The 26,668-nt window shown below is 36.1% G+C and overlaps 1 protein-coding gene across 5 annotated transcripts in view; it reads left to right on the forward strand.

Annotated features, from left to right (window-relative positions):
- celf6 (CUGBP, Elav-like family member 6) overlaps positions 1-12,773 on the forward strand; it is a 191,243-nt gene extending 178,470 nt beyond the window's left edge. For all 5 annotated transcript variants that reach the window (XM_015391661.1, XM_015391684.1, XM_015391669.1 and 2 more), the window contains exon 13: positions 5,365-12,773. The gene's annotated coding sequence lies outside the window, so the exon portion shown is untranslated. The remainder of the gene's footprint in view (positions 1-5,364) is intronic.
- The last annotated feature ends 13,895 nt before the right edge of the window (positions 12,774-26,668 follow it).

Consider the following 26,668-nt stretch of genomic DNA (forward strand, 5'->3'; position numbering starts at 1 on the left):
GAGTTTTGCCGCACATTAATTTATAATATTCCGATTAATAGAGATTCACATTAAAAAGCAGACAAGCAACAACTAATTTGTTTTGGTTTTGAATTCTTTAATTTTAAGTACTAGAGATACAAGCTGCAATGCACAAAGTTCAGCTGTTTCATTTATTCGCATTTTACTAACTGTATTAGTTATGACAAACTTTGATAAAACTTCAGTTATGATTTTCCCTTTTCTGTCTTTATAATTCAAAACTTCAATATGTAGATAAGTACAGAGGCTGCTGTTTTCTCTGACTCTAACAATGTTACTTTGAAGTTGAATTAAAAACACGATCAGAAAGAATTCCCCTCTTTTGGTCTTAGGAGCCTCGCTACTCTAAAATTCCACTCTGTGTCTTAAAGATAAACTTAATGCAAAAAAGCACTGAAGCACTCTCAATATAACTTCCCTAACTGCAAACAATGCAAAGCAAATCCTATTACTGAAGTTTCTGAAATATGCATTTTTGCCATAAGGGTTATCTTTGTGAATACAATTATAAATTCAACCTTTAACCTGCTTAAGTCTTTAGCTTGGCAATGTTTTATCACCGTACAGAAGCACAAATAAAGATCTTTTTGACATGCCATACATTTCATCTGTGGCCTCTATATTAGCGTCCTTATTTTACAGCTACTGGTAATATCGGTAATAAACTTAATTATTTTGGTAGGTAGAATAGGTCAGACTGTGGAGTCCAAACATAAACTGGGTGCTATGAAATCTGACTCAAGGAAAAGAAAATCCCACTGTTTCTTTCTTTTTTTCCGCACCCACCAACCTGGCAACCTGACATGGCTAATCACAGTGTGAGGTGGCCTTTCTGCGCTATAGCCACACACCCCACCAACATCTGTCATGGGGGAAAGTTCCCACAGCTGTAAGTTGAACCCATGGTGTCATTTTCTTTTGGATGACGTCATGTGGTGGGACTGTGACTGCGTTGCATGACGTGGCGTTGATTGATATCTCTCAACTCTTGCTCTTTATATTCTGCCCTCCTTTCATATATATATTATATATATACTTTATATTGTATTTTTTGCAGTTTGTGGAGTGCAGTAGTCAATTAATTTCTTGGCTGGTACTTGTAAAATGACATGCTGACTGGTTGGTTTGTTGATTATAACTGGAAGTGGCCTTTAACTCTTTGTGCCATTGTACTGTGTATGATGTCCTCTTGTGGGGTTTGTGTGTATACATGTACTGTATGTTTTATTTCTTTTTCTCTTTGCATTCATATCCACAATTTTATATTTCCTCAAAACCCTGAATTTAATTTAACAAGAAATACCTTTTTCTTAATTTCCTCATCAGCTATTAAGATATGAAACTGCCAGAATGTGTTTGAGTATCCAGCAGATCCTTTATATGCATTCTCCCTATAACAATACTGTGCAACCACTTTTCCTACAATTACAGCTGAAAGGTATAAAGGTTATTTGATCAACAACACAACTAAAGACAGTGGCAGATGCTATGGAAACAGTGTATCAACATCAAAATTAAATACTTGACTTTAAATAAATTCATGTCTGGACTTTGACCTATACTAACAGTTATGCTTTTATATAAACAATGCCATTATAATGAATCTTTGTTTCTGGTGATTTATACTCATGTTCGCATGGCAGCAGAACTTTCAAGTCTTTTTGAACTTCTAGGAGCAGTGATTCTTCCACTTTTTTTGTGCTGCTTATAGATTTTTTCGTGCTCATTTTTGTCCCATTTAATTAAAACATTAGGTTCACACTATGCACTAACTTGCCACCTATGCAAGGTGCTGGCTGCGTTTTGTATGATGATTTATCGTCTGTTCCTTCATTTTTTATCCAGCCTCTTTTAACTGGCATCTACAAGGAGCACGGTCCTTTTAGAACTTCACTGTGTAAAGTTCTTTCAATACCTTTGCTGACTGTTAAGCCCGGTCTGTACCCGATGCATTAAGCTATGATGCAATCACACCATCCTACCCAACCCGTGCTGTTGCATTAAGTATAAATGCCAGCAGCTCTTGTTCAGGTTTGTATGCCGTGTAGGAAAACCTGTGCATCATCCCAAAATATGACTGTAAATCAACTTTTGATAACACTACAGTGAGATAAAATACCAAACACCATTTTCTCAGACTAAAACACGTTGAACTTTGCTGTAAATGGTTTGTTTATTTTTGTTATTTAGGTGTAATGATTAGTTTCAGACAAAATTTTACAGATAAAAACATAGTTTGAACCAGACTTTACAAGCAGGCAAAGAATACTGTTCAAGTGTAAGTAGAAGTTACATTATATTATTCTCTACACATTGGATTTTATCCATTTCTTAAATCATGTCCTGTGCATGATCATGCTGACTCTCTTTATGTGGCTGCCTGCTCCAGCAAGAGAGTCTGGACAGCCTTCAAGGCTCTAAGTTTCACACAATAAGATTGATGGTACAGTATTGAAAAAAAAGTAGTTATATTGTGTGAGGTACTCCTCTGGAATGCCAAAGTTTCGCAGGAATTCAAACCATGGGCTTCCCACATATTTGGCTATGTGTGTCGTCAAAATGTTTTAGACTTGAAAGCTTATTTCTTTAAACCTGGCAACTTTTGGCCTCATACCTGAAAACTTTTTTCCTAAGATCTGACTACCTTTATCTTGATACCTGACAACTTTCATTCCTAAAAACATTACATCTACAATCTTTTCCTGAGACTTGACAGTTTTTTTTTTCCTAAGACCTGACAACCTTTTTCTAATATCTAAGACCTTTTAGCTTTTTTGCTAAGACCTGAAAACTTATTTCCTGAGACATGATGATGTCCTTAAACCCACAGCATCACCTGAATAAAGTTATCAAGTGTGTATAATATCAGTATAATATTTGTACAATACATTTATTTTGTTGTAATAAATAAATAAAAATAATATTAAATACTAAAATAATTAAATAAATAAATAATAAATAAATAAATACACTTTCTGAGGTCACTCAATCGCCCCCTGCTGGCCCATTTTGAAAAAAATTGAGCTCAGCGTCGCTTCAGATTTAATGAGGAGTTAAAGGAATAGTACACCCAAAACATAATTAGCCTTCATTTTCTACTCACCCCCATGCTGAACAACACTCTGGAGTACTTTTTTGATATCTCAAATGCATCTGGAGATCTGGGAGGCTTCTTGCTGTCTGCTGACATTCAAATAATGGAGGTCTATGGTGCCCGAGTCAGAAAGGTCCATAAAAGTCCACAAAAAACGTGTCAATATTCCTCCATACTGCTCGTCCAATGTATTCCAAGTGTCCTGAGTGGGTAGCATCCAGAATTTACTCGAAACTAAGTAATTTAGAATGTTTTTAGAGCATAAACAGTAGTGTATAGGATTTCCTGAAAGCGCGCACATGCGCGTTCACGACGCTACGGAAGCCGGCAGCTAAATGCTATTATATTATTGGCTTTGATCACCTTATTTAAATAAGTAAACTATGTGTGATACTCGAACTCTAGGGAATCGGGAGGGCAGCCATTGGGTTATAATAAAAATAATAATGACAACAATAACAGTGATTAATAAACATTACAGTAAAAAAGATTAAATATCAGTCATAAAACCTGGAAGAGCTAAAAATATTGCATAAAATAATAGTTATTTACAATATAAATGTGTAGAGAAACAATGAAAGAGAAATAATGTAATAAAAACACTTCCCTTTCTCACAAGACAGCAGTGCATATTTTTAGATGCACCTGAAAAATTTGTTGTATTCTTCTTTCCACTTTAATTTCTTCTTGTCTTACGGCTGTTAATATTTAGCTTAGTTGTTATTAAAGTTAAATTTATGGTGGTTTTCCATTTGGTTTTGTTGCATACAGTTTATTTGTTTTCTACAGCATTTATTTATCCAATGCAGACATAATTTCACCTGCAAATTCCATTCTACCGTTGTTAGTACTGACTGTCGAAATATGTTCACCTTTACACAAACTGTTTGCATTGTTTGTCATTCTGCCCACAAGTTTCTTTCTGAATAAAATGAGTGCAGACATTTTTCTGCAGCTGACTGTCAAATATGCTAAATATAGTCAAAATCTCTACTCGCAATCCATTTCAGATTTGAGAAATCTCTCTGCCTGTGGAAAGGAATTGTATTTGTATATTCTCTTCCCAATAATTTGCGTGATTTGGTCATCTGCAGATGTTCTGCATATCCATGAAGAAAATTGCAAAAAAATATGCCTTTTTTAGGTGGTTAGTATATACACCTTGTGCACATTATCAGATTTTTTAGTTTTTTTGTACAACCCACAAACCTTTTGAAGATCGGTTCCTTGATGTTTGAAGAATTTCAGCTATATCTTTTTTCTTTTTTTTCTAAGTAAAACAGATCAATTTGAAACTGTATTGATTTTCGTGTCGCATAAATGTGGAAAAATGTTCCATATAGCATGCAAAAGAGGGGACTGTTAGTGCTTTATGTGACTAATGGCTATGTTGGTTTTGTTGATTGTAACAAGCAAGTCTAAATCTGTGCCCTGTGTCTGAAAAAATAGAGCTGTTATGAAAAGGTAACAAGCTCATTTACAGAAATGGAAAGGGAGTAGAACAAGGACAGCACTCAGGAGAGTGGTCCTGTCGCTAAGTCAGATCCTGTCATATTTGTTCCCAAAGAGTGATTCAGTATTATTTTGCTTCCTTTCTTTAAACTGCATCACAGTTCAAAACATATTAACATTGATGTGCTGTTAGTGTATTCTTTTATATTCAGCTTGACAGCTACAACACACTCAGTTTCAAACTAATGTTAAGATAAGGAGGATGCTAAAAGGATTTTGTAGGGTTTTCAAATTAGCGGCTATTTGATGACACGTGGACTTGTGTCTTTTCTAACCATTTAGTCTCTGTCACTGTAATTATTACACAATTTAATGCTGTTTAATGCTTTTTTTCTTCTTTTTTATCTCTCATGCTCTTTTGTAGTTTGTTTGTAGAGAATTCACAAAGAGATGAATCACATTAATGTCTCTAGTGCCTTCTCTTTTCTAACCAAAATACCGCCAGTTTAAATCATGCCTTCCTTGGATTAGTGCTGTCACAGTGTAGATGTCTGTTCCATATGGTTTTAACACAGATCTCCCACCCCACCTTTAGCCCACTTATTTCTGGCTGTGATTGACACACTTTGTTTCTTTTTTCTTCTTCTTCCCGTCTGTTCCTCACGCTGTTGGCTGTGCCTGTCAGTCTGTGTGATAACCAGGAGCCAGCAACCCTGAGCATGTTTGCTGCAGCCTTCCTGATTCCACTCACCTTATTCTTCCCTGTCTATTTCTCTTTTTCTCTCTCTATGTCACAGGATGAAGGGCCACAACACCTTATTTCCACAAGTGCAGTAAAAGTACAAAGACTCCTCGTTCTGCTACATATCATGAAGAAAGGGTGGTCCCTTGATCCTCCTGGAAAGCCGCTGAAAGATTGGGTGACTGAAAGAAGGATCCCAGAGTTGTTATTTTTTATTATCATTTTAGTTTTTTTCTTTCTTCGCAAATGCCTCTCTTTTCCCTATTTGCTTTGGCATCTGTGGAAGAAGATTTTTGCAGAGACCAACTTTTTGCTGCTGTTTTTTAGACATGATAAAAAAAGAAAAAACAAAAAAACTACTTTATAGACTCATTATGCTCAAAGCATGCATACTGACACAGGATACAGATAAACTCACTTAAAGATATAAAAAAAAAAAATAAACCAAACATACAAAAAATTAAAGAAGCTGCACTTAATGAATGAAAACTTAAAAAAAAAGACTCTGTACATGTATAAATACGTGCAAATGCCAACACAAGAACTGAAGCAAATTCATGCATATGTGCACACACATACACACACCAATACACAAACACATACACACCAGCCTGCTGCCATTTTGGTTTTTGTGCCTACACAGGTGTTGTGCTCTGTGACAGGGCAAGCTCTGCATCAAAAGTGGAGAAACATGAAGAAGAGGAGAAGATTGGGGAAATCCAGGATAATTTACATGCATCATTCCTTAGGAAATAGGGACCAAAGGACTAAATGCTTTTTAAAAGATTATAAATATATAAATATATATTTAAAAACTCATACCTTGTAGCTGCAAGTATTTACTCATAGTCAAAAAAAAAGATCATTAAATCAATATCCAGTGGCTTACTGTTAGAGCAAAGATGGAAATGATGTAAAAAAAAAAAAAAAAAGACATGGAAACATAGTACAGGGGCCGACCTTTTGCTCTGGATGCTGATTTAGCACAAGGTGGTAGAATAGTGATGTAGACTAGAAAAAGTACATTTGCAAAATTTTGCTGTTGAAAAAGAATTTTAATTTGTCATCAAAAGTTGGTGAAAGAGAGAGTACAAAAAATCTTTATCCATGCTTTTGGGAGTTGTGTCTTGTTTTTTTTTTCTTCCTTTGATGTAAAGGTAACGGCCACTGGATATCCCACTCATCATGATGTTTAAGGCATTGCACTCTCTGACAGCTGAAGAGATCTAGCTGACGAAAAAGGAAAACAAGAGAGATAAAAGACTGAACTCCCCAATGTCTGTGCAGGACAGTGTGCAGATGTTTAAGGAATCTCACTAGCCTTTGTGTTCAAGCGACAATCCACCATAAAGACCAAGTCAAATGGACAAGGCGTGTTTTTTTTTTCTTTCTTTCTCGTCATTCCTCTTGACCTTTTGTATTGCATCATAATGTATTTTGAAGCCACACATTGTTGAAACGAAAGGAATAAAAAGGTGACGGGTGACCATGAAGAAAACAGTGAAAAAGCTTAAGAGGAGGAGTAAGGCAACAGCTACTGAAACTGCCAGCAAAATGAACTGTGGTTAGTAATGAACTCTTCTTGTGGTACTCTCCCCAAGTAAAAAAACAAAACAGCAATGTCTGAAGGACAAGCCAAGGCTGTTCGTCTCTGCTTGAGGCGCTTCTATTTATACTGATGAAAATCAAATCTTGTCTTTTATTAGATACAAAAACCCAAACTAAACACACAAATGGAAAAGGAGTATAGTTTTTAAAAGCTCATTAAACTATGTTACACCTAAATTATAAAAAAAAATCTACTCTAAACTGGTTACCCCATGTATTTGTTTTCCTCCTATGTAATACATGAAACTTATTGAAAAAAAGCTGCCCCCCTAACAGGCTTAACCTAAGAACTGTAGTAGCTCCTTGTCATCTTCACTCAGATGATCTATAGCTTTTTAGAGCAAAGAACTACAGTGCTGTCACTTTTTGACTAAGAGTCCTTTTACCCTTTTTTGACAGTTTTTGAGCTGTACATTTGCACTCTTCTGTAAAGCCCAATCGATATGTTTGGAGTCAGGGAGGAGTACTGGTTGTTTTCAGTCACTATGAGCACTTCCTAATTTGCTCTGCAGAACACCAGTTCACATCCTTATACCAGCCCTTCTGAGTACCGACAGCTGGCATTGAGAGGCAGGACAAGGCAAGAAGGAGTCAAGCAGGAAGAGAGGAAATCAACAGCTTATCACATTTACATCCCTCTTTGATGATCCTTCAAGGCTGTTGCAGCATGATGCTGACAAAATTAGAAATACTAATCATGCCCTTGGTGAAAAAATATTATGGATTTGTGATATATGCTTCCAAAGAACCAGTAATTGGAAATTCAATTGGACCAACTTTGAGCTCTTTAGGCCCCATTCCAAATAGTCCGTTATTACTTTTTAAACTGTTCTACTTGCCTTTTCCTTTTTTAGTTACAGGACAGATTTTAGTCAAACGAAGAGAAGGGGTCAAACAATGAAAGGTACAAGCATATACCACTTTTTTAATGAGCCCCTTCTGTCATTTAAATGCTCTGAAGTTCTTCATCCAAGCTTTAGTATCATCTCATCTTTTAGTTACGTTTTCAGTTTTTGAATTCCAGCCATGCCTTTTAAAACTAAGAAATAACTATTCACCACCATTCCCCCAGGAACAGAAATGTCTAACCCCACTAATGCCTGGGCCCACTACCCTTCAATTATCTAGCACTATATTAGACATGCTTTTCACCTTTCTGTAATCACTCTGTAATCATAAGCCTCTATACATTAGCAGCAACCAAGTGAAAAATCACAGGGATAATCACTTGGACTGAATGATGGGAGAGATGGTTCCCAACATGCACATGGATGACAGAAGGAAGATTAGGGAGAATTATGTCTGTGCATACTTCTTGGCAAGGCTGCTGACAGCTGACCTGGCACGGCTAACACAGCCAAATTTACTCATCGGATGGGGGATGCAGAACAAAACATTCCATATTGGTGTTAAACTCAAAGAGCAGATTAGTAGTTCTAAAAGAAAACTAAAATAGAAGGGCAACATAAAGCAAAAAAATATTTTCCTTCTCAACAAAGGATGCAAAAAACACTTGGTTGTAAAGACGCTTAGAACTTATATTTCTGTGGGAAATGCCTAGTTGTTCTACAGCAGCTGCTGCGTGGCCTGTGTTATTGAAATTCTTTTTTTTATCCGCAAAAAAATTGCTTCTCAGCAGTTGGCAACAGAGGTCAAGCAATTTACAAGAAAAACTTGCTCAGAGTTGTTTTTTTCTCTTTCTACTTTTGCTAAGGGATCTCCAAAGCACAGTTTTGCTCAGCTATAACAAGATATGCAGAAGCACAGCTTTTCCGAATGATGTCCAACAAATGACATGTTTATTTTTCAACTGAATTAAGTACAATTTCTTCTTCTATCCCACATTAACTTTTGATATAAATTCTGAAGAGTACATGAAGTGGGTTGAAAAGGCTTTGTCCTCCGAACAGTTTGTGTTTATTATCTACTTGAAGCAGACGCCCTCAATTGGCAGAGTAATATTCAATGAGCAATTGAATGTTCCATGCTTGTCTTGGCAATCCCTAAAATGCACTCAGTAACATAGAGCTTGCATGCACGCTCCAATGAACTTTTCTGTCTTAAATCAGATGCTGTAGTGCTCCCTCTCCTAATAGCAGGTTGAGTCCCCAGTGAGCCAAATTCCAGACCAGCTTAGCCTCCTGCTGTCTTGGTTGGCTGATAGTACCATGTACATGTAGCATGTACCTGCTATGCCAGAGTTAAATTAGAGAAATGTGAAACCAGCACTTCAGCAGCTTTAACAACGGTGTTCAGATTACCTATACACCATGGGAAGTATAATGTTAAGGTGTAAGCATTAAAAGCTGAAACAGTGACACACTTAAGATGGAATGGCCAAACTCAGACAAAAAGGTTGTTTTAATAGTCAAACTTTGCTGGTTGAGATTCTTTCAAGATTTATTTCTGTGGGCCCTAAGAAATGGCAACAATGCAAGCACACCCCAGCTTATATACAATACAAGTAAAAACTGGCTGGCAGTTAAAATAACACAATGCTGAATAAAGGTTTACTTCAAACTTCAACTATTTCAAATGTTATGTTACAAACACAAACTTCAATATATATTACTGGTTAATTTGAGGTGCAATACAAAGTTGTAAAATGAACATAAATGCACACATTATTATTATGTGTGTGGCATACATCTGTATTCAGCCCCCCTAAGTCAGTCCTGTTTGAGTGTAAATATATTAAAGGTTATGTTTTGCACATTTAAAGAGAAGAACTGTTTGCAAAATGGTTAAAGCTCTTACAGCCTGGATCGAAAATATCTGTAAACATGGATCTTTAAGTGTTACAATCTTCCTATCTGGATTTGCATCTGGACCTTAATTTAGCAGCTCTGGCTGCTACGCTTGGCTGATTCCATTGTGGGAAGAGGAGCCTTTGCCCAAGTCTTTTGTAATTTTTTTTTTTTTTCCAGAATTGACTTGACTTTAGTTGCATCTATCTTTTGATTAGCTAAGAAACATAACCTCATTTGCTTTAGTGAAGCACTTCTGCAACATGATGCTTCCATCGCCATGATCCATGAAGTGTATAGTATGTTCAGGGTATTGGTGTCCCAACAGGCCTAAAGAACCCCAGCATATTTACCGTATTAGGACATTTTGTCCTAATCTGACCCAAACATTTTCTTCCAGATGTTGGCCGTTTACTCTTCACAAAAGTGGTAAACTTTAATTTTGTTCTTCAAATGGCCTTTTCCTTTTAATGACCCAACTTCTCCATCTCTCTAGAGAGATTTGTTAAATGTACAACTACTATTTTATGTTATATGTTATTACATGGCTCTCTGTAGTTACATCAGAGTAACCATAGTTTTCCTTTTTGTAATGAATGTTCTCAGACCAGTCAGTTTAGGTAATAATTTTAGAATATTTTAATGTCTTTCATACACTTTCCATTTTCTAAATGAGTAATTTAGCAGTGTTTGTGCTATGATTATAGCATGAACTATCGATTTGTTACCAAACCCTGCTTTAAATTTATTCACAAATATTTTTTTTGACCCTTTATTTGGGGTTTCTTGATCTTTGTGATTTTGTTTGCTCCCCCATATTCCCTACCAAACCTTTGAGGCCTTCACAGAACAGCTGTATTTCTATTGTGATTAAATCACATGTTTACGAATTATTATGTAGTTCACTAATTGTTTTTTAAGGAAATTAGTTGCACTAATTCCTAGGTGAATCTTTTTTAAATGGGGCTAAATGCATTTGTTCCACACTTTTCAGATTTCAAACCAAGCACCAAGAAATCCAGTAAACATTTTTGAAGTTTGTAGTTGTTGACAACAAAATGTAGAAAAGCTCAAGGGCTATAGTGCTTTTTCAAGGCATTGTAGTGTATCATCATTCAATCTGTGCAAGGTAATATTTCTGTAGATATGATTTGTTGTCTTTTGATAAGAACTTAAAATTAGTTTCTAAAATAATGAGATGTACGAGTGATGTATCAGCCAGGAAACAAAAAGCATGCATGCATATTATTACTTACACAGCTTGTTGTTTAGTGTAGCATATATCCTTAGAGGAATAGAGCGGAGTATGAATATCCAACCCACTGAGTGCATAACACCCTGAAATAGCAGTGATTGTCAAGGAAAGGAAGCAAAATCTAATTGACTGAAAGTAGAGAGATAATTAAAGGAATCTGTTGGACAGAAGGGAAGAAATTAATGCCTCTCATTTAATAGCTGCTTTGGGAGAGAGCCGTCCCGTTGACTCATTTCGGCCCTAAAAAGGTTTTTGTCCTGAAAATTGAATTTTGGATAGAAAAAGATGGTGGAAAGGAATAGGTGAAATGGGCACTAAGTAGAATTGGTGAAAGTGGGGGGTGTTGTGTGCTAAACTGAAACTCCACAAAATCGCTCCCAATGCTCAGGGCATCAGGCATTAAGATGTCATGATTAGTGGAGAGGTTCAGAGCCTTGCCTCACCCCTGATCCTGAAGAGGTCGAGCAAAAGATTACCAAGACATTGATGCTAATATTAGCCAGAATGCACAGTGATCGATTCCAATTTTGGGTAGCAACATTTAAGAACACCAAGAAGCAGAGATCAAGACTTTTTTTCTGTATTCCTTAATGTAAATAGCATTTAAAAAACTAACAAGGGCAAGGCTCAATAGCGACTTGTATTGAGAAGCTCAACTCTGTGGGACAATGATGTCAATATAAAATGTATCCACAGCAGTGCAGGGATTTAGGAGAGCTCAAGTCCTCTTAAGCCCCTTAGGTTTGGGCTGTGAACATGCATCCTATAACCGTAAGCGTCAGACCAAGGCTTGGAAATTGTTTGACTTAGTGTCAGACCTAAGCCCTGGCCCCAGAGTGATCCATTAATTAAGATTCTATGTACACCGTCATGTCATGTTTTTTTCTGACAGAAGAAAGATTGCCAGTGCAGTAATTGGATTAGTTCAATTGGGGCTGATGAACAGATATGGCAGTGAAAGTAGAGTTCATTCGTCTGAATGTTCCATGCCTGACAGAGAGTGGCAAAAGGAGAAGAAAGCATTAACTACCACTAGACATTTATTTTAAAATAAATCACAATGAAAACTTTAGAATTTTGCAGCAGTTACAGAGGCTTTTCCTTTTAAAGAAGAGACTTGAGGTAACAGTTTATTTAGCATGTACATAAATCATTTTGGATTCAGGCATTTAATGCACAAGGTTTAAAACAATACATACATGATCTGGCTGACACTGGAGGAAGGGTCAGACAACAGAGTAACCAGCGCAGAAATCAGTGCTTGCTTGATCCAGTCTCACTGCTCTCCTAACCAGACAGCTGCATTATACCTGTACATACAATATAGCTTATTTTTAAATTCTGTTTATCTTTCTTTATAGGCCGTACATTAGATCATGTTCAAACATAAAAAAAATAAAATAAAAGAATAGTTAATATATTTCAGTGAAACTAAGAAAAGGGACTTATGGAATAATTTATCAAAAACATAAGATACAATGATTTTATTTCTTGTAAAGTGAAACACTGTTGTTTAAAAATGGGGGATTTTTATACTCATCTTAATGTTTTTTTTTTCTGTTTTGTTTTTATGATATCATCAGCTGAAGCTGGGCAAACCCATTGTTACAAGTTTATTAGGATATCCTTTGATGAGTTTTTATATTTCTGTTGCCACAAAAGCCCTGTGTGAATTCTCCTGTGGATTGACAAGTTCTAAGAGATTTTTCTCTGTAACAGCTTTTAAATCAATACAGGAATTAGCAAGCTGCATTGTAAAAGGATGATTGATGGATTTAGTAAAATGAAGAAAAAAAAGGTTATTGCACAACTGAGTCCTAGTGGTTTGGGGTTGCTTAAAAAGGGGAGAAAAATCTTTTTACAAGTCAAACACAGTATGACTGCTAAGAAAAAAAAATTGAAGAAAAACAGAAAGACAAAAAAAATTCCAAATGTTTCAATCCTATTGGTTTTGGGACCTATGCTGTCATATCTTAATGTCTTTTAACCACTGTTGGTGTCCTGTATTCCTACACTTTTTATGTGTTTATTTTTTCAGGGTTATTTGTCACCATTGACATGTCTCTGGGTTTAATATTTTCTGTTCCTTCCTAAGGCGTGTTTCAACCACCGCTTTTTGCTTAATGTGACTCAATCCTCCAAGGACACTGTGCCAACAGTAGATCACGTGACACGGTTTTGCTCCAGTTAAGTTGGTTTGGAAGTGATTGGGGAATTTTGCCTTAAACCCAACACTACCTGTGAACAGTGGTCAGACACTTTATTCAGAGGACGCCAAAAGCTCTTTAAAGCAAACATTTAGTCAGATACTGTTTTAGCCTCAAGCCCATTTTAACACAAATATGGACGTGGTCATCCACCTCTGTTTCCATTGGTTACAAGGACCAAAATGTAAACAAGCTCAGCTAGCTGAGTAGTTTGCTTCAATCAACTGTTCATGTGAACCTGTAAAGTGTTCATTATAAGTCATTTGTATTCTTTGTAATATAAATCATTTCATTCCCAGCTTCACTGTGTAATTTCAATTTTCATTTAATGTTTAAAATTTTGTCATCATAATTTTTGGTACAAAAAAAAAAGTCATGTCTTTACTTTGACTTGAAAACTTTTAGTTATTGTTTTTGCTTTTTGTTTTAAACAGAAATGTAATTTAAATACCACTGGCTGGGGCCCGTTTCCCTGGTTCGGGATGATAATTCCCATAGTGATCCTGAACACCGTAGTTCTCTAGTTATTATATTCTGCTTAGACTAAAATAAAGCACAGTCCTGTAGAAGATAAAAACCTTCTTTTGTCTCTGTTATTCATTTAAAAAGTCTGGAAAAAAGATTTTTTTTTATGGTATGGATTTATGCTGTGTGCAGAGCTTTGAAGGAGTATATGTCCCAATATAACGTGTATTGCAGAGGGCATGTCATTGTATTAATTGAGCTAACAGCTCTAACCATATCCGAATACCAAATTAGATAAGACGGTTAGTAGAGAATAGTTTAAAAAGGGCGAATAATGCATAATAAATGGAAGGGAGATTGAAAGAGAGAGCAGAATAAATTGTGAATGGATTAAAGGAAAATGGATATCCTGTGCTTGTCTTCAGGATATTTTACAGCAGTAACAATATCAGATTCTATGAGAGCTGCTGGTTATCAGCATAACTTAGCAGGAGAAAATCAGTTATAGCTTTTACTCTTAATTCTCCCCTATTGAAGACTTTGCTAACAAATGTTATATAAAGTCAAATGTTAAATCAAATGTTATATCATGTTATATCAAGTTATATCAACTGAAGAAATCTGTTATCAATATGCAACAACTGCCAATGAGTACATAGAGGAGTTTTATTGTTTGTTTTCAGTAATACAGACAAATCAACTTTTTTGCATGCCTTGTCAGTTTCAGGCCATGCAAAAAAACATTAAAATTTTTTAGAGATGCACTCGGTGGTATTCCTATAACTGTTTTCCTGTTGCATAACCACAATCTGATTTAGGTTCATTTCTAATTCTGTAACTGATCGCACCAAAGCAGCAGCACACAATTACTTTTTTTATATTATCATGAAATTTTAGTGAAGTTGGTTTTATGCCAGAATGAAAAGGCCACAGCACTGATGTATAATACTGGATTGGTAATCAAGGGACTTCGGCATTACACGGTGGCACCGTTCCTATGTAATGATTCAGAACTGCTGAGGAAGAAGGAGTGTCAGAATTACACAAAACTGGTTCTTTTTAAAGTTGTAGGGAAATCATATTTAAATGTCAAATCATTTATGCTTAAATGTTATATAAATGTACTGTTTATCAGACAATATTTCCCCAAAATTTAGATAACTTCTATTTAATCCCTTGATGCCTGTTGTTGCTAATAAGCAACAAACCACTTGTTTTACACTGCAAAAATGTAAATCTAAGTAAATAAATTTTTCTTAAAATAGGAGCATTTTTTTCTTGAATTGAGGCTGTAAGTGAGATACTTTGCCATTGGAACAAGACAATGTACATTTAAAAAAACAAAAAACAAAAAAAAAAACAGCCACAGTCTCTTGTTTCAACTGCATAATATCTAATTATCTTACTTTAATAAATGCTTATTATAAGACACTTATTTTAACAATTTTCACAAAAACATTTTTGCAGTGTAGGCAAACATAACGTTTTTGCATCACCCCAATGCTAGTCACGGTGTATGTTATTATGTAATTATAACTGCTGACACAAAATATACTTTATCTTCATTTCTATTTATTTAGTAACATTAACTATTTTAATTTGGCATCCCATTGAAGGGGAAAAACACGCACAAAATGTCTTTTAATATGGACATGTATATCAACTCAGGCTTCAAGGGGTTGAAAAAAAACCTGTTTTTTTTTCCCGCAAGTTAGTTTTACGTCAGCTTGTACACCTAAATTTGGCCAATCATATATTAACAGTCATCTGTCAAATTTTTCGGTCATAGCATCTTGATTCATATGTCGCAGCTAGTATTTGCAAGCGTTGAAATAAGAATTATTTACTTGACCATTGAGTTATGTCCCAGTGTTCACAGGGATGGACGTCTGTTTCTTCGGCAGGCGTAGAGCTAACAGAACTGGCAGCATTGCAAGGTAAGGGCTCAAAGATGTACGACTGTAAGCTTTCTACACCAAACCAAGCTTCTGCCGCTCTGGCGTCCTCTTATAAAAAAAGTATGATGGAGGAGACTCCTCCACGACCTCCGACACAAAACTATCTTCCTCTTGCATGTTTCCCCTGTCCATAGTGTTCCTTGACAGTGTCGTTGCTCAGAGGTACTTAGTACCAATGTAATCGGGAACCTGCTAGCACTAAGTTGCTAAATGGTTAGCAAGATGCTTCTGAGACACCGGCCACAATCCAACTTGCTTAGCAACGTTCCGCCACAACAATCCCGCTCCCTTGATAAACAACCAATCACATTCACTTTATCACTCGCGTAAAGTCGGGCACCACTCGGGAGAATTTGGAAAGGCAATGGTTGGAACAGCCGCTTCCCCACAACTTAAAAGGCAAGTAAACATTTGTTAATAACATAACATTGCTTATAGTTTACCGTGACTATGGTTAAGATATATATATATATATTTGCCAAAACAATACAAGAAAAGTAAGCATTGCACACAGGCATGCTGTGAAAAATAGTGTTTAAATTACTAAAACTAAACTGTTTGTTGGTTTGTTTGTTTTATAAAGCCTCTGGTAAGTCTTACACCTTGTCCATAATACATAATAATAAAAATAATCATACTTTATAGAACTAACATTGGAGAAATTTACTTCTGCATTTAACCAATCCGCTTAGGTAGCAGTGGGCTGCCATTGTGGGGCGCCCAGGGAGCAGTGTGAGGTTAAGGGTCTTGCTCAGAGACCCAGAGTGGAAGTGTTTGGGAAATAAACAAACAATGCATATTGTAACAACTACATCAATGAAAACTGTACTACACTAATTACAAGTTATATCTAAAACTACTTAATACAGTATATTTGTATGTTTTGAGTATCGACCTGTCTGAGTATGTCTTAGTGGCCTTTTGTTAAGAAGTGTCCTATAAGAATAAGCCAATGCCATGACACCAATGACCAGAGGAAGACATGGAGGATGTCACAGCCCTGGTAAGTGAAATGACCCCCAAGCAACTGGAGCCTCAAAACAACCAAGTTATATTCCCTCAGTGCTTCAGATCATCGCTAAAACATTGCATTCAAATTTATTCTCTTAATGTCTGCTTAATAAAAAAAAAAGCTTTATTTTAGACATTTAAGTTTGGGAAAAATAATGCATAAAAAAGAAAAACAAACTGTAGAAATCTACAGGAGCATATACTTTTTATTTCATTTTTACAGTACAAGAAAGATAGTGAGTCATAACCATAAGCATAAAGCACAATCAAAGGAAAACATTCCTCTTTTCCAGACCTGTTTTTTATCAATAAAGTGTACAGGGACAAGCCAAGTTTGTCCAGTCAAGTTCATATTGACTGGACGAAAGGATAATTAAAAGTTATTTCATAGGAGAAAATCTTAAGCTTTTCAGAACTTGTAATGCGATAGAATAGCCTCCCCAACGGTGTGCCATATAGCTAAAAACACTACTGGCAGTAGAAGAAAACTCAGTCCCATTATCTGTTCTGAGAATAGAGTATAATACATGAGGAAACATCAATGACCAAGCCATCCCTAGACGCTGCACATAATTTCTTGTTTATGGGTCTCCTTTGTGCATCTGTGTAGCTTCATTGGTGTGGAAAAAGATTTATGGTTGCTAAATTTGCAGGTGATAAAAAGGTAACGAGTGGTCAGCCGGGGCACTAACTCCTACCCATTCACACGCAGACTCCTGATCGGAGTCCTTGGGGACCATCTCTCATTGTGCTGCAAGACACTCTACGATTCCACATGACAAACTGGATTGTTCCTAGAGCGCGTCCTGTTGAATTATTTTGGTCCTTTCGATTGCATCTCCTACTCCTGAGATTTTCCTCTACGGTTGCCTTTGAGCCATAAGCCTCGACAGCCACCGTTGTCGATACTCAATCTGTTCTGTAACCCCTAAAGCTGATGAAATGTGCTAACAGGCGTTTGTTTGTTTTTCGCTGGTAGGGGGGCCAGGGGAAAGAAAATTGAACAACAAGAGTCTTTTGACAGTTCCATTTGTTGTGATGTTTTGGTGTAAGGGATAATCATGAAGTATGGATTGGATAGAGAAAAGTTATTACATTTTGTTGTCTTTATCCTTGTTTGAGTTGTATAAAAAAAAAAAGGGTTCAAAACATGGTTCTTTGCCATTTTTAGGTTTTTCCCCAATTCTCATAGTTGAGTAGAAAAGCTGTTGCTCATACTTCTCATGGTCTTTGAAAATCTTGACTGTAAATTTGCCAATTTTAAAGTACAGTCCTCTGTCTAGAGAGGTGAAGTTGTGTGTCTGTATTTTATCTGTAATGTTAAATCTACTGTTATTTAGCTGTAGGTGAAGTCAAATGGAAAGTTCTGCCTTAATTCTTGTAACTCTGAGAGTATGTCCTGACTTTAATATCACATTATTTAAATCTACTAATGCCCCTTTTTCCTAAGAATAAAAAAAAGATTATAGATAAAATGTAATTATCCTTGTATCATTCCTCAACGGGGAAATTCGGTTGAATCAAACCATGTGAAAATATAAAACAAAATATAATAACTAGTAGAAACATTTTCCCCAAGCTCTTATAACACCTACAACTAGAAATTGCACGTGTTTTGGATCATTATCAAATTAAAATGAATTGTTCCTTGGCATGAGGCACACCTCTGTTTAAAAAAAAAATCATCTGCTCCTGCTAACAAACTGTTACCTTTTTTTTTTTTTTTGCATTTTTGTCTGCAGTAAAATACCTCCAGACTTTTTTAGTCCGACACTGAGGCTCCCTATCTCAAAATGTTATAGAATCACAAAAAACATTCCTGTATCCAGATTATAATCTGGATCATAACAAACATTTAATGGATTTTCTCTCTACTCCGACTTACAAACACACACAAAAACTGTCCCATAAACACTAGAAAAGCACCATATTGTGACTTCAACCCTAAATGAATTGTTTCTTGCAATGAGTGACACCTCAAATAAAAAAAATTAAAATCTATCCATAGCTTTTTTAAGTGCTCAGAAAAACACACACAAACTCTGTAATTAAAAAACTAAAAAAGCCCTCCGAGAGCGCTGACCTCTGCCAAATATTTTGTTATATATTGTGACTTTTTATGAATTGTTGCTTGGCATGAGGTGCACCTTTGTTAACAATTTCCTTATAAGCCTATGAATAAGGCACAGCATGTGTCTGCAGCCTCTGCCATTTGTTCTGCCATCACCTTCATTCAATCTGCACTCTGCTTCTTGTTCGATCAACAGATCAAGGCTTCGAGCGTAGCCTGGCTCACCTTTGCTGTGTTTTTGTCTCCTGTAAAATACTTCTGGACTTTTTTGAGTTCCATACTGAAGCTGTCAATAGTCACTGCTGCTTCCCTCAGGTTTAGGGGAGAACTGCTAGTTCTGCCAAATAATATTAAAGAATCCTTTAAAATAATCCTGCTTCTGGATTCTGATGTGGAACATCTCTAAAAATTTTATTGATTATTCCTTAAACTGGGTTGCATATTTCTGTAAGAATTTTATTCAGATCTGTTCATAGCTTTTGAAGTCATCATGTACATATACAAACTTAAGAGACTACAGCAAAACATGGGGAAAAAATGGCTTTAAGGTCTCACAGCTGCTTGGAGGAAGGGCCTGTGATAATGCTCCTCTTTGCACCTAGGATGCAGCAGTGTGTAAACTGTTTCAGAATGTTTACTATTCCTAAATCTTTTACAGACCAGGAGTTTGGACTGTGATGCTAAAGATTATCTGACATACAGCAAATCAGTTTTCAATAAAACAATTTCAATAAAACAATGAGAGATTAATAAACCAGTTCTGTGAGTTGTTGCTAATTTTTCTTTAATTCACACATTATTAAAACAAAAAGTATACAATTTCCTTTTGTGCATACTACAGAGAGGTTGTGTTTATCAAAAACAGTGCTATTAAGATTTTTTGAAATTGCAAGTGAAATTTTCTTGCACGGGCTGCACAGTTGTGCAATTGTAGCAATGTTGCCTTGCAGCAAGGAGGTCAATTTCCTGACTTTCTGCATGTAGTTGCATGGCATCCTCCCAAGGTCCAGAAACAGTATATCCAGTCTTTTTGGTTAATTGGTGTCACTAACTTATCCTTAGGTGTATATGTGCATGGAAATGGGTGTTTGTGTTGCCCTGTGATGGACTGGCGACCTGTCCAGTTTGTACCCTGCATTTTGCCCAGAGACTGCTATGGCTATAGGTACCAGCACCACCGCAACCCTGACAGATTGAGCAAAGAAGATGGATTTTCTTGCCCCTCGAATTATAAGCCTGTCTACATTCAAGCCCTGTTCTGTAACTCTATTCTTTAGTTGATTAGGGTTGGGGTTCAAATCAAATGACCCCCTGGCTCCCATTTGGACACCCCAGATCTAGTAGCTTATAGAAATTGGTTTTATAGCCTAGTTCTGAGGTACTAAACCTTCTGTGCTTGATTGAAAAAGGAAAATAATAAAATTAATATTAAGAAAGAAAAGAGAACTGTGAGTTCAAAGTCTTGGATTTATCTGAACTTGTCGCTTTTTGCAACAGAACTATAAACACTGAAGTAAAAAGAAAGCCTTACTTGTGTTGTCCATGGACTGTCCTGGGTGCAGGCTGGTTCAGTGTCAGCGGCCTTCTGCTGAGAATGGCCGGGGTTCAAGTTGAGAGAAGCAGACATACAAAAAAGAAACAGAGATACAAAAGGTAACTGTTAACTAGCTCCAAATGTGGCCCCTATCTAGGAAAGACTCAACCAAGCAGACAAGCTCTGAGACAGTTCCCATGTCAGAGGATGAAAGAGTGATCATACAGTTAGTCACTGTAAGAGAAACAGGACAACACTAAAAGACAACCCAAGTGCAAGATATATAAACAAATTGCTGATGACAGCAGCACAGCTGATGTTTCTTTCTAGGATGGTGTCAAAGCCAAATGTTAATAGACCAGGAGAAGCTACTAAGATGACAAAAATCAGAGAGAGCATAAAGTTAGAGGTTGAACTAACAAATACTGCAAAATTGGCGAATAGAGGTAGAATGAAGCAGAACGATACAAAAGTGGTCCCTATGTCCTCCAGTAGTCCCTGCCTATAGCAGAGATAGCACAAGATTTCGGTTTGAGGTGAAGTACAACACAAGTGCAAATACCAATATAATTCTTGCAGCTTTGACTACTTTATGTGCACATATTAGATGTTAAGCTTCTAGTGGTTTGGGAATCTATGACTCTACAGATTTACAGATCGTCTTTTTGATTTTCCTATTACGGATGTGGGATTCTAATAATTTATCATAATTATGATTTGGGATATTATATGGAATCTTCTTACTAAATTTGGGTAGCAGTGCTGCCTTGCAGCAAGAATGTTCTGGGTTTGATTCTCGGCCCGGGGTCTTTCTGCATTGAGTTTGCCTGTTCTCCGTGAGCATGTACGGGTTCTCTCCAGGTACTCGGGCTTCCTCTTTCCAAAAACATGACTGTTTCTACTTTAAATTCTCCTTAGGTGTGAGTGTGTGCGTGAATGGTTGTTTGTCCTGTTTGTCTCTCTGTTGCCCTGCAATGCACTGGTGACCTGTTGAGGGTGTACACTGCCTCTCGCCCGTGGACAGCTGGAGATAGCCACCAGCACCCCTCACGACCCCGCTTGGGATAAGCATGATGGAAAATGGATAACTGGATAATAGAAAACTGTCAATGGCTGTAGACCATCACTTTATATTCTTTTAAATGTATACCTCTGCCTCATTCTAACTTGTCTAAAAGTGATTGTGAATAATGCCCTTTCACTTTCTTAACAACGTCCAACAGAAATATTTACCATATTCTCATTCACTTACCATACATTGAGAATTTGACTTTTAGTATCCATTAAACTGTCAGTGCATCCATTAGAGACCCTCAAGCATTTGAAAGAATCTGCACACTCCAAAAGGCAGTTTCTTTAATAGAACTCATTTTGCTGAATAAAAGCCAAAGTTGTGCCACTCAAATCTAAAAGAGCAATCATCACATTTTCAGACTTTTATTTCAGTTTGTCTTTTTCTTCTTCGCTTCCTTTTAAAGGTATAAGAAATAAATTTGGTAAGTTTCACAAAACAGTGTGGGAATAACCCCGACCAAGGGTGGGACATTTCCCTTCCAGCTTCCTTAACATGCAAATTCTGAAATAACAAACGATTATGAAAGTGTAAAGAAGACCTGGGCAAGCAAAGCTCCACAATCCCTCTGATCCTATTATGTATTACAAAAGCTTAATCAATATCCAATCAAGGGGAATACAGAGAGCCCTGTCTTACGGAGCTCTTTGTTGTCAGAGGTGAGGTTGCTATGGTGACTGGACAGGTGTCGAGAGCTTAGACTGCAGCTGTATTGATGAAAAATAAGAAGCATTGATGGAGCTTGAAGATGCCAGGTTTGTAAAGGGAGATAATTAAAGCAAGGGATGCAACAGGAGGTGTAGAAGAGGGAGACAAAAGAGATTTAGGCGGGAGGTAATGCAGACAGGTGGAACTTGAACACGTTATTTATCTGTCTGACCTCATTCACTTGCATGAGAAGTGTATTTTCCTACATTTAAACAGAGAAAGACACCTGAAAAACAGAAATATATAAGTAAGTCATATATCATAAGTATATAGTAAGTAAATATATCACGAGTATAAGAAGTAAATGATTGTTAAAGTCTTTTAAAACAAAGACTGCAGGGTGTAAGAGTGAAAGCTATAATTTATTATAAGTTACTCATTCCCATGAGCAAAAACAATAGCTTGATAAATGTTCGCACTGTATCAATCAGATGGACATGAATTTACCTAATATTTAAACTGAAATATCTTTTAAACCCTTGTTAAAGGCGAGGCAAATTTATTTGTATAGCACAATGCAGTACAAAGACAATGCAAAGTGCTTTACATGATTAAAATACAGGAAAATAAAACAGAATCAAAGCAGGTAGGAAAAAATAAATAAAATAAAAAATGCAGAAACAAAAAAAGAACATTAAAAACAGTTGGACTAAAGAAAATAAAAGAGTTGAACTAATTATGTTTCAGTTGAACTGTTTAATTAGAACAGTCGAAGGCAATCCTAAACAAATGTGTTAAAAAGAACCTCCCGCCCTTCATACTGTAGTAATCCTATGACAACCCAACCTCTTCAGTCATTACATGAACACATACAAAAAAGAAATCTGACTTTAAATAAATTTCTTTAAAAAATTAGACTTTTTGATTAGTTTACAAAACCAAATTTTTGATGCATACATTTAACTTCTTAAAATTCCACTTTAATTCTATATTTAGCAATGATGTTGAGTCATTAAGCCATGTGTAAAATGTGGTTTATTACCAATATAAAATAAGCACACAATAGATATAGACATCGCTACAATCAGCAAAAATTTATAAGCAGTTGCTGGAAAATATATAATTTTGCTAAGTAGGACCATTTAAGAACATTTGAGATACATAAACAACAGGTATTTAAATCTTATACCATTTCAGGAAAACATTTCTACTTCACCAGGACATATTTAACTGAAGCAGAGTTAAAAAAAAAAATAAAAATCTAAAAGTATAACCGAAAATCTTAGTCTGTGAAAAGTTATTTTGTTTACTAGAAATGTCATGCATTGTGCCAAACTGTGCCCAGAAGCACCTGAATCATTGCAGTTTACCTGAACGAAGTAAAAAAGCTTTCACTGCAGGGCACAGATATATGCTAGTGAGAAATTGTGTGCAATATTTGCTGCTTACCCCATGAGTCCTTTGAGCAGTAGGTGTCCAGAAGGTTCTGTCCATTTTGGCCATATGCCCTGCATACAGAGCTTTCTGTCAACACCTGGTTAACACTCGATATAAGAGGTCATTAAAGATTCCTTTCAATCAATGATTCCAATCGAATAATCAAGGATGAAATTGAATGAACCCAAAGCAGCATGGTGTCCAGTGGCAGCCAACAGTCTTTAAACAGTAATGGATGGAGCTTTGCTTTCATATCGGGATATATAAAGAATCACTCTCTTTGGAGTCACCAGCGACACAAATTTGTTTTTTTGTTTCATGTCATCACGAAATGTCCTTCCTTGATGTTCATTGTCTCGGTGTTTTCGACAATTAAAATATTTGAAAAAGAATATTGTCATAGGGCTGCAACTGACATATTTACTAATGTATTTGCAAATTAATTAATCTGTCGATAATTTTTTAGATTAAAAATTTAATAATCGGTTAGCATAAGGTTCCTAAAAGATATTTTATGAAATTAAACCAGATTAAACTAAAACTTTAATAGTTGAGGAGTACTGCATATAGCATATTGACAGATGAAAAAGTTTTTTACCTGAAATGCAAAATGTTTACATATTTTTTTTTTTTTTTTTTTTTTTTACAATTTTGGTATAATGGCTGCTTAAGGTGGGTAGTTTTGTTAGCTAAACAATGTTTTAGTGTCTCTATACTCCAGTTAAAAATTAATTGATTACTAAATTATTTAAGGATTTTTTTTTTTCAATATTCAATTAATCACGATTAATCTGATTAATTGTTTCAGCCCTAATTGTCATATTATTTTCCATAGGAAAATAAAATGACTCCCTTTTGGAAATATTTTAATCATTTGTAGAAAGTTCCAGCTTACTCCAAAACCTCCATTATTATTAAGGTAAAACTACATATAACATCATGCTTGAGATCAATATTAATCCTTCTAAGATTGTAAAATAAGTTCATTGCATAATTCACCTATCTATTATTGTCTAAAACAGCAGGATTTCACAGCAAGAAAAAAGGCAGCTTTTAGTAATTACTTTTAAGCACGCAGACATTCCAACCATCCTATATATTTTGTGTGAAAGTGAATAGAATTTACTTTGCACTCAATTATTAGACAAACTGTTCGACATCTCAGCTGAAGTGAAGTTGAACATTTTTTTTTTGTGTGGTTTAACTATCTTTCCCTGATATGATGCACTTTTTTATTGTTTTTATGGAAAGTGAGATCAGCTTTCCACTATTATTTTGCTCTTTCATAGTCTTATAAGGAATTACTGCTACCCAGATAAGTATCTCTCCCAATAATTCAACCAATGCTTGGTCCTAAAGGACTAGGCATGCACAAAGCCAGCATGGTTCATAAAAAGACATATCACTGCAGGGAAGTGTGTCTAATTCTGCTCTGAGAGTTACTCTCGTAAAGAGACATTGTGGCTAGCCTACTAATAGAGCTGTGAGGGGAGAATGATGCAACTCGGAGGCAATGCTTTAATTTGCCCTTGGTTTCGCACAGGCATCTAGGAACAGCCACTCACTTCCAAGCTGATTGGTCCGTTTACCTGTAGTCATGGGCCAACCACTGGCCTCTAAGCTGTGAGGTATCTGGATTTAGAAAGTTCTCAATTTTGTTCTGATGTGCTCATTTTATTGAGCCTGGGTAGGTCAAAGCTGGTAGATGCAATCTCTACGGCTAAAAGTGTAATCCTGGAGGGGTTTTTTGTTACTTTTTACAATATTTGCAGTATAATGGCCCTTTACCTTTTATATTAGTTATAAATGTTTAACTTTCATTCTTGTCAAGAGATGTTTATAGTTTAGCCCAACGGGTCCAGAGTGCTATTTGTATCTTAGCAACCTGTGCAGCAACAGAAGAAGTTCAGAGAAGCTGCTTATTAACCTGTTGCTATGACTACAGCTGTAGGCAATAACACAGAGGACTTTATTAACCCTTTTAAACAACACAGCTACCCCATATCAACAGAGGGACAGATGATATGCAGAATATTTGTTAAATGGAGGCTTCACAGGCTTTTGTTTCTTTAGTCACCCAGCTGATTTTACATGTTCCCTTCTTTTGTTGCATCCTTAACTAAGAAAGTAAAATAGTTGGTCAGTCATTTTAAAGAAAAGAGAACCAAAATAACGATAATTAATTTTACTTCCCGAAGAGTTGAAAAATACATAATTACATGAGGATACATGGAGTGCATGAATTGGGACACATATTGCAAGCTCAATCGATCAGGCTTCTCATGCATGAAAGGATGCAGATGTTCCCATTTTTCTTTACACCTCCAAAGAGGGTCACTGAGCAGGGACAAATACTTTAGACCCACAGGTCGGAGCTCGAGTGTGAGGTGATTTGAAGTGTTATTATTCCAGGTCAAATCAATGCATATTTTTTTTTCAACAGCTATAATTACATTCCTCACATCGATTCATCAAGAGATTTGCATGAGGTAATTGTTGCCGCCACATCTACTGATGCATTTTTATTACGTTTCAATTAGGATTTGAATCCAATTAGGGGAGTCATTCCGATCAACAAACAGGAGTATCTCCTACAGTGTGGAGAGGCTGCCGAGCTGAAGGACAGACATTCTGTCAGAGGTGCATTTGCAGTTTAATTAGTCACCATTTGCCTTGTCCTTCCTGTTGAAATGTGAAGTTAAAAAAATGAAAGAAAAAAAAATTAAAGTAAAGCACAATTTGATGGTTTGTACATCTTTTTATTTTTATTTTTCTCTTTTTCAGTTTGGGTTTGTTTGGCTACATTAAGACTTCAAAGCAGTCAGAAAAGGCAGCAAACCTCTGATATTTTGATTCAGTAAATTATTTTGTGCACTTCTCTCTTAGCTGATTTTTACTTTATCAGGTATTATAAAAGCATACATTTTCAAGTAAAGTTAAAGTGTTTTATTCTGTGATTAGAAATAATCACTTTCAGGATCGCAAAAGTTATGAAACCTGACCACAAAATTCTGAGGTGTATTAACAACTAAATATATGTTTAAGATTATTTTCTTTTGTTCAGTACAACACTGTCTGCAACTGGTGTACAGCTTCCCTGTGTATACAATTTTTATTTTATACTCCCAGATAATGACTTCACATTATTACACTTTTTTTTCAAATCAGATGACAATATGTCCTGAGAAAGACAGAGACGAAAGCAGCTGCTGCATAGGGATGGTGTATTTGATCAGACCATAGCAGAGTTATAAGAAGTCAAGCGTTTATATGCACATCACTAGTGCCCCCTAGGGGGGGAGTACAGGGATAATCTGCTCAGATAGCAGCAGATGGCTCCTGCATG

Source organism: Cyprinodon variegatus, unplaced genomic scaffold (assembly GCF_000732505.1).
Source record: "Cyprinodon variegatus isolate N-32 unplaced genomic scaffold, C_variegatus-1.0 Scaffold22, whole genome shotgun sequence".
NCBI classification, from domain to species: Eukaryota; Metazoa; Chordata; class Actinopteri; order Cyprinodontiformes; family Cyprinodontidae; genus Cyprinodon; species Cyprinodon variegatus.